At 45.5% G+C, this 9,575-nt stretch overlaps 1 pseudogene; it reads left to right on the top strand.

The window, feature by feature from the left end:
- The first annotated feature begins 598 nt into the window (after positions 1-598).
- Positions 599-716, top strand: LOC126189422 (5S ribosomal RNA; annotated as a pseudogene).
- Positions 717-9,575: the final 8,859 nt, after the last annotated feature.

Consider the following 9,575-nt stretch of genomic DNA (forward strand, 5'->3'; position numbering starts at 1 on the left):
ACTGAAATAAGGCTCATCCTGCCAATTGATTCTCTTCCACTGCTCCTTAGCCCAGGTCTCCTGACTTTGGCAAACGTTTTCCTATTAGGGGTTTTCGTATCACTGTTAAGTAGACTTGGAAATCAAGCTCGGCCTACAATTCTCTGCTAAAGGATTTCCATTCGTGTTATTTTGATGCTGACTGGGTTCGCGAGTGCTAAATTCATCTCTACAGTGTCTTTTCGCAGCTACCTTATTTTTCGTCACAATTCTCTACAACTACTATCTATCACGAACACTGAACACACACTTACGTGCGAGTTGTGAAAAAGTACGTGATTTTTTTTTCACTTCCACCGTATGCGGTGTAATTCTTCGATACATTGCCTCTCGAAACACTTAACAGTTAGGCTAACTTGACTATGGAAGCACCCACCATATGAGCATCAACAATTTGGCCACGCCCCAAGTCACCTAGCTCCGACATAACGCACTCACAACTAGACAGAACATTGTTCTCAGCACGAATGACACTTGCAGTGTATTCAGGATATTACACAGTTGCCGTTCGTGACCGGATACAACAGCTGCGTGCTAGTCTAGCATCTGCATTCCTCACGCCAACGGCCTTGTCGCAGTGCTAACACCGGTTCCCGTCAGATCATTGAAGTTAAGCGTTGTCGAGCTGGGCTAGCAGTTAGATGAGTGATCATGCGGTCTGCCGAGCGCTGTTGGCAAGCGAGATGCATTCAGCCCTTGTGAGGCAAACTGAGGAGCTACTTGTTGAGGGGTAGCGGCTCCGGTCTCGTAAACTGACAAAACGGCCGGGAAAGCCCCTCCATATCTGCATCCAGTGACACCTGTGGGCTGAGGACGACACGGCAGTCGGTCGGTACCGTTGGGCATTCATGATCCGTTCGGATGCAGTTTAGGTTTATGCATCCCTCACGGTATTTCTATATTTTTGTCTATACCGGCAAGCAGACAGGGCAAAAATGTATCACTCGCAGGATAATACCTTGTAACCCCGTTTCTATTGTGGATAAAGACCTGAATTCGACGACGGAGAGTCCACAAGTTTCTTCACGTAATTCATATCGAACTGAAGTTAGTGGTGATTAGATACCGTAGAGCTACCAATTCACGGGGATGTTGAGGGCAACGATTCACGCCGGCAAGAGTCGCCGAGCGGTTCTAGGCGCTACAGTCTGGAACCGCGCGACTCCTACGGGCATGGATGTGTGTGATGTCCTTAGGTTAGTTAGGTTTAAGTAATTCTAAGTTCTAGGGGACTGATGACCTCCGATGTTAAGTCCCAGCCGGCCGCGGTGGTCTAGCGGTTCTAGGCGCTCAGTCCGGAACCGCGCGACTGCTACGGTCGCAGGTTCGAATCCTGCCTCGGGCATGGACGTGTGTGATGTCCTTAGGTTAGTTAGGTTTAAGTAGTTTTAAGTTCTAGGGGACTGATGACCACAGATGTTAAGTCCCATAGTGCTCAGAGCCATTTGAACCATTTTGTTAAGTCCCATAGTGCTCAGAGCCATTTGAACCAACGATTCACCAGCTGTTGGGAACAGCCCCAGCCATTTTCTGCGCGATTAAGATCAGGTGATTTAGCAGACTGGTTGAGGTGCGTTATGTGAACGTGACTGCTGTCGAGTTGAGAGACGCAAGTGTCCACAGCGAACGCCTCTTGAAGGTTTAGAAGAAGGGGCAGCATTTGGTCATTGAGAATGTTGAAATAAACATATTTGCTGTTGCGCACTATATTGTTAGTCACAGGCCCCAACCCCTTGCACGAAAAATAACCGCAAAACATCAAAGAACCACCTCTGACGTGAACTATGTCCTCCACACACTGAAGAACAAACGACTCACTGGGACGTCTCTGAGCACTTTGCCTAGCGTTGTTTCAAAATAGGCAAAATTGATATCCTCAGATCATACTACACTCTTCCAGTCAGCTTTTGTCGATTTTCTGTGTTATTTGACCCACGGAACACGTACAGCTTTATGTGCCGATGTAGGCAACGGTTTGCTCCGAGATACGGGGTGCTTATAACTAAACTTTGAGGGGACCCCAGTGAAAAACAAGCAATCGTGGGACAATGAAATGTGTAAACATTTGTAAGGACATCCGGAAGAGAAATGACTAATAATCCATTGAAAGAAAAACTGTTTTAATTTTCACAGGAGAGAATAAAAATTGTTAGCTGCATATTATGTTTACGTTCCAGGTTACACACTTTGCTCAGTGTGACGAACTTCTGCATCGGCAGCAGCCTAGAGTCTCAGTAGATATTGCTCTACTGCTGCCCGAAACACTTCAGGTGGAATGTCTGCTACATCCCATGCTACGTTGATCTTCATCTTGAGGAGTGCACGTAGGGTCCAGCATTCTCATCTACTTAAACAGCAACGTGTTCAACAATTTATGGCGCAACTGGCCATCAGAATCTCCAAGGAGCAATTTCCAAATCGACAGTTAATTCGAACATCCGAATCATGTTCTTCAACCCTAGAGCTGAAAGAGAACCTCTCCGTATTACTCAAATGCGCTGATCCTCACGAAGGCGAGGAGTACTATTGGTGTTGGTTTGATAAAGCAGCTTTACAATCTTGTAAGCAGTATAAAATTATTGAAAATAAAAACGGTCTAGATCGCAATGGTTATTTTATTTAAAATGACCGGTTTCGGCATAGTCTTAGGCCAACTTCAGAAATGCACCATCAGCTGAAGTTGACGACGTCTAAAACAGTGAGTAGACCTCAGTCACTGAAACTGCTCATTCCTGAGGATGGCCTCAGACTAGGCCGAAACCGCTCATTTTAAATAAAATAACCATCGTGGTGTAGACTGTAAGACCTGTCCGTTTTGTGCTGACCCACGTGACTGTTTGCATCTGTGACGCATACTGATGCTAGTGGTTCAACACTACGTCCCTGTACCAGTACCAGCCCGTAACGGCAACTCATGACACTAATACTGCTAACAATGGAAATCGTGCAACTCAAAGTCTGGACATCATTCGTATTAAGTTGGACATTCATACGGCAAACAGCTTTCCGTATACTCTGGCTGATGTAGCGAAAGTTTAATTATAACCACCATGTATTTGGCTACAAATGTCTATTGTATGCACTTCCCCTTCGGAATGTTCGAACTCTCACTGAAATGGTCCTGCCGGCCGCGGTGGCCGTGCGGTTCTGGCGCTGCAGTCCGGAACCGCGGGACTGCTACGGTCGCAGGTTAGAATCCTGCCTCGGGCATGGGTGTGTGTGATGTCCTTAGGTTAGGGGACTTATGACCTAAGATGTTGAGTCCCATAGTGCTCAGAGCCATTTGAACCATTTAAAATGGTCCTGCATTGACTGACAGTGACACATTTCAGTGCCTGACAGGTACTTCTATGACCATTGTTCGTACGCTGTGTTGCGCGACTGGGAGTGGCGCACCGTTCTTTGTACACACGTTGGACAGTCCACAACGATACACCAGCAAGCTGGGCAATGACATTCGCGTTGATGGGCATGTCCGAACATGACTGCTCCTTTCTGACGTTCTGACCACGTCTCCGCATCGGCAAAGCTTAACCGCGCTGATCGATACAGCTGTTTGGAACGTCGACGGTGGAGGGTAACATGACCGCACGATACTAGCTCTACAGCACGAGAGTGACCTGCGTGATCTTTTAATGTTTTGTCTGGCGAGTTTATCCTCGCCCCACCTGTAGTCTGCACCGCTGACTCGGTACTCTATAACGTGTCGGTGAACCGCTTGGCAGGTGACGCGTCGCTGCCTGCGCAGGTGGGGTCCACAACCGTGGCCCCCGTCCCGACACGCCACAGCCAATGTAAGCCATCCGCGGGCGAAGCGGCCGCGCCCTGGCGTCACAGCGACACACCGCGGCTGTGGCGGCTTTTTGTGGCCCGGCTTTCTTTATTTGCTGCTGCCGCTGTCGCTGGTGGCTCGGCGCGTCTGCTCCTGGTAAGCTGATACCATCAGCTGCGGCTACCTGCAGCCGACAGGTGGCGTCCCGAGCAACGGCGCTCCGGAGCTGCCTGCCGCCTCCCTCACAGGCGTTCTGCTCTCGCTGCTCGCTGTTGTTTACCCTTTATGTCTTGTTGATATATCACCGCCCGCGATTCTTGTGTCTGCTCGCCTTCACCTCTCGATCCATCACAACAGTGACAGGTTTACGAAAACTGCACGTCGAAGCAAGAGCGTATTGGCAATGTAAGCCCGATTTTGCAGCGTCGGACCGAAGTTAGATAGGATCCCGGTGTCTACTCACAGGGCACGAACCAGTGGTTTATGGATGCAGAGCTGGTGCCCGACAGCGTCCCAGAAGTGTTCGCCGGCCGGTATGGCCAAGCGGTTCTAGGCGCTTCAAAAATAGTTCAAATGGCTCTGAGCACTATGGGACTTAACATCTGAGGTCATCAGTCCCCTAGAACTTAGAGCTACTTAAACCTAACTAACTTAAGGACATCACACACATCCATGCCCGAGGCAGGATTCAAACCTGCGACGGTAGCAGTCGCGCGGTTCCAGACTAAAGCGCCTAAGCCGGCCGCGGTGACCGAGCGGTTCTAGGGGCTTCAGTCTGGAACCGCGCGACCGCTACGGCCGCAGGTTCGAATCCTGCCTCGCGCATGGATGTTTGTGATGTCTTTAGGTTAGTTACGTTTAAGTAGTTCTAAGTTCTAGGGGACTGATGACCTCAGTTGTTAAGTCCCATAGTGCTCAGAGCCATTTGAACCATTTGAACCAGAAGTGTTCCATCGGGGTCATATCAGGAGAATTTGATCGCCAAGGGTTCTCAGTCGCACTCTTCAAACTACTGCAGCACCATTCTGACCTCGTGGCGCGGAGAATTATCCTGTTGGAATACGAATTCAACCATCGGGGAAGACATTAAGCATGAAGGGATGCATTTGGACTGCAGTAATATTTAAATAAAGAAATTTTCACTCTTCAACGGACTATGAGCTTATAACACTTCCTTTCTGCTAGTACTATACCATAACCTTAAAGTTGAAGGCAGGTCGTTAAATAAAACTATCTTGTTAAAGCAATTATGGTACAACGCGACACAGCAGTGTTATCCCCCTGAGAGGAATTTGGTTATGTTGACCGTGTTGTACCTAACGGAGGTGGCTTATCGGAAGTGAAAGTCAGAATTACGTAAATATTTAGATAGTAACAAATAATGTTTTACCTAGCTACACTGTTTAGAGAACAAGGAAAACTGTCGCCAGCCTAATTAGGCAAGAGAATGATTAACATTCTTGTTTAAGAAAACAGTTATTAGTAACTTTAACGGACAAACACAACCTATATTTTCCCACAAGTGAGTGCAATGAACTCTGACACCTGCATATGTTCACGGTTAAGATGCGAAGCTGACAGAGCAGGACAGACTATTTGCATAAATATAACAGATAACGGAACACAATATTACTTTCAGGACTTATTCAAACCGAATAAGTTTTATAACATTACTATTAATATTCACTGCAGAACCATTAATTGGACATAGGTTCAGTATTATTGTTCAAACATTTTCCTAGCTGACATAAAATTATACATGTAGTTCACTGCAAAATTATGAACTGGTCACAGATTAAATATCTCTCAAGTAAATACTATTCTATTTAGAATGTAAATTAAATGGAATTCATTAACGCGTTACTTCTCACTGTCTTTTGAATAAAAAAAATATTGTTTTCATAGATAGTGGTAAAGGATAACCTGTGGATCTCATTACACTATTAATATGCGCTTTCAATACCCAAAAGAAACAAGTGCTTAGCAAGCATCAAACTTTCCACAATTGCAATTCACGACTTCTACTGCAGTGAGACACAATGTTGACAAATTTACAAGAAACTGACTCACCTTTTAAAATTCGCTACAGGCTGCACTATGAACATTAACTAAGCTAAACTTTATTAGCCTCAGTTTTAAGAATTTTAATTTTTTAAAAGAAACAGCAAATTGTCTTTATTACCACAGTCTTCTACTTTCAAGTAAATGATTAAATAGGTGACTTTGAAATTCCACGAAACTTTAAATTGGACTATTCCCATCACTGGGAGGCTTTCACAAAACTATAATTACTACCTCCCACAATTTCACTAAATCCACAGTAAACCTGAATACTCTCTTATTACCAAAGATCAAACAACATTATTCTATTTATTATTTGGCTTTGAGGCTTTCGATTTTTCCACGAACTAGGACACTCGGTAATCATAGTTCAAATGGAGAGGAACCTGAGAGGTGTTGTGATAAGGAAAAAATCAAGGTAGGTACATAAATTCAGTTATAAGTTACCTTATATTTGAGCACACTAAAACATCCAATAAGCTGATCCTTCACTGTACATTACTATAGTATTCCGTTACAGTGATTGCGAAATGTGGTGGCAACTGTATGTTGGTAGGTGGATTGCAGGCAGAATTGTTGGGCTCTGTCCCTTCTTGGTGGCGATGATGGATATCTGTTACAGCATCGTTCCAGCTATTTATCCATCCATCCGAGGCATTGGAAAGTGGTAGAAAAAGCCTCTATCGGAACCAGCACAATATACAACTTCTGCATGGCAGCACACAGTTTGGTAGCTCGTCCGCGACTGACTATTGTTCCACCTTTTCTACCTAGGCCAACCACAATTAGCGCCCGCTACACAGTTCCGTTCCCGAAGGGAGCTACACACCTTTTACAGACCACATAACTAAGAATCCTGAGTGAAGGTCAGCAGTTTACATAACAGCAAATAAACATTTTAAATAAAACAGAACATTTGCACATACTGACATTTCTAAACAAAATTATTTAAACAAATTACAAATATATACAGTAAGTTTTGTCTCCCTCGCATTGGTACAAAGGAGTTAAATGACAGATATACTACATTGCATAAAATCAAACCATGACATAAAAGTTTTTACAAAGATAGGAGTATTCAATTTTGTGTTATCGATTCAATCAAACAACATTTACAGAAGTTCAACGATGTAACATTAAATAAAACAAAAGCAAAATAAATCAGTAGAGTATTAGAGATATGGTGTTACAAGCTGATACGAAGCTTTGTGGCAGATTAAACTGTATGCCTGACCGAGACTCGAACTCGGATCTTTTGCCATTAGCGGGCAAGTGCTCAGTCGGTAGACCACTCGCCCCTGAAAGGCAAAGATCTCGGGTTTTTAATATTCACATCATCCACATATGTCATGGTATTCTCGATTACTACCACAGCTCCTACAGAAGGGTAGGCGAATGTCCTCCATAGCGAAATACACTAAAGAGCCAAAGAATCTGGTATACCTGCATAATATGCTGTAGGGCCCCCGCGAGCACGCGGGAAGTGCCGCAACATGACGTGGCATGGACTCGACTAATGTCTGAAGAAGTGATGGAGGGAACTGACACCACGAATCCTACAGGGCTGTCCATTAAAGAGTACGAGGGGGTGGAGAACTCCCCTGAAAAGCACGTTGCAAGGCATCCCAGATATACTCAATAATTTTCATGTCTGGGGAGTTTGGTGGCCAGCGGAAGTGTCTGAACTCAGAAGAGCGACTCTGTAGCAATTCTCGACGTGTGGGATGTCGCATTGTCATGCTGGAACTGCCTAAGTCCGCCGAAATTCACAATGGACATGAATGGATGCAGGTGATCAGACAGGATGCTTACGTACGTGTCTCCTGTCAGAATCGTTTCTACACGTATCAGGAGTTCCATATCACTCCAACTGCACACGCTTCACATCATTACAACCACCAGCTTGAACAGTCCCCTGCTGACATGCAGTGCCCATGGATTCATAAGTCGTCTCCGTACAGGTACACAACCATCCACTCGATACAATTTGAAACGAGACTCGTCCGACCAGGCAACATATTTCCAGTCATCAACAGTCCAATGATGGTGTCGATGGGCCCAGTCGAGGCCTAAAGCTTTGTGTCGTGCAGTAATCAAGCGTACACGAGTGCGCCTTCGGCTTCGAAAGCCCATATCGATGATGTTTCGTTGAATGGTTCGCTTGCTGGCACTTGTTGAGGGCACAGCATTGAAATCTGCAGCAATTTGCGGAAGGGTTGCACTTCTGTCACGTTGGACGATTCTCTTCTGGAGTCCTTGGTCCCGTTCCTGCAGGACGGCCTTAGCGATGTCGGAGATTTGATGTTCTACTGTATTCCTGGTGTTCACGGTGCAATCGTGACATGGTCTTACGGGAAGATCCCACTACTTCAACGCTGTTTCGGAGATGCTGTGTATCCCCGCTCGTGCGCCGACTGTAACACCTCGTTCACTTAAATCTTGATAACCCGCCATTGTAGTAGCAGTAACCGATGTAACAACTACGCCGGATACTTGTCGTCTTACAGAAGCGTTTCCGACCGCAACGCCGTTTTCTGCCTGTTTACATATCTCTGTCTTTGAATAGGCATGTGTATACCAGTTTCTTTGGCGCTTCAGTGTACAACCTCAGCCGTCTGTACTCGTGGCGTGGAGCTCATTTCGAGCAGCCTTTTGACACGACAGCGTATCCGTACTCGACTGTGGACCTGGTGTCAGTAAATGGTTCAAATGGCTCTGAGCACTATGGGACTTAACATCTATGGTCATCAGTCCCCTAGAACTTAGAACTACTTAAACCTAACTAATCTAAGGACAGCACACAACACCCAGTCATCACGAGGCAGAGAAAATCCCTGACCCCGCTGGGAATCGAACCCGGGAACCCGGGCGCGGGAAGCGAGAACGCTACCGCACGACCACGAGCTGCGGACTGGTGTCAGTAGAAACGTGAGTCATCCGACCAGGTGACACGTTTCCATGGATACGGCATTGCTCTCTGCCGTCAAACAAATCACTGGCAATCCTGTTTTGCGGACAGAAAAGGCCTCCAATCTCCACGTTCCGTGAGTAATTGTCAGTATCGTCCACTCGTGATTTCACTATTCTTCAATCACTATCCGTGAATGTTCACGGCAGCAGGACGCCGACAGCCAGTCAGCTTCGCTATTTCTGACACGTTCGTTCCCATGCGTCGGTTCATAACAACCTGCAATTGATCAAAGTGGCTTACGAGAGTTTGTTTCTCCATTTGAGGCCATATCGTCGCCGGAATTTTCCCCACCCGTCTCTGCTCCACATTATACCCTCTCTTTAGGCTGATGTCACACGAGCAGAACGTTTGCGGAGTGGAAGACATAGTGCATAGAGAAGCACAGTTTTGTATCCATGCAGCGAGCTGTAGAATGGAATATAGAGCTCAGATATCGAGTCATCTGCTACACCTGCACCTTCAAAAAGTTTGTTTTATGCAAATGAAGCAACCCTGTATCTTTTTCTTAGCAAAATTTCCACTTTCATGTTTTTCGATTCATGTATTTTCTCTGCCATGCAATGTTTATTATTCAGTTTTGAGGAATTCATCTGACAAAAAAAAGTCTTTGCAGTATGATTTTCTCACAACACAGTTTTATAATGAACTGGCTTTCTCTTCATTATTCTTCATAGTTACTGTGATACATCAAAATTAAATGACCCACCACACATGTTTGGGAAAGATTATAGT

This window comes from Schistocerca cancellata, chromosome 5 (genome assembly GCF_023864275.1).
Source record: "Schistocerca cancellata isolate TAMUIC-IGC-003103 chromosome 5, iqSchCanc2.1, whole genome shotgun sequence".
NCBI lineage: Eukaryota > Metazoa > Arthropoda > Insecta > Orthoptera > Acrididae > Schistocerca > Schistocerca cancellata.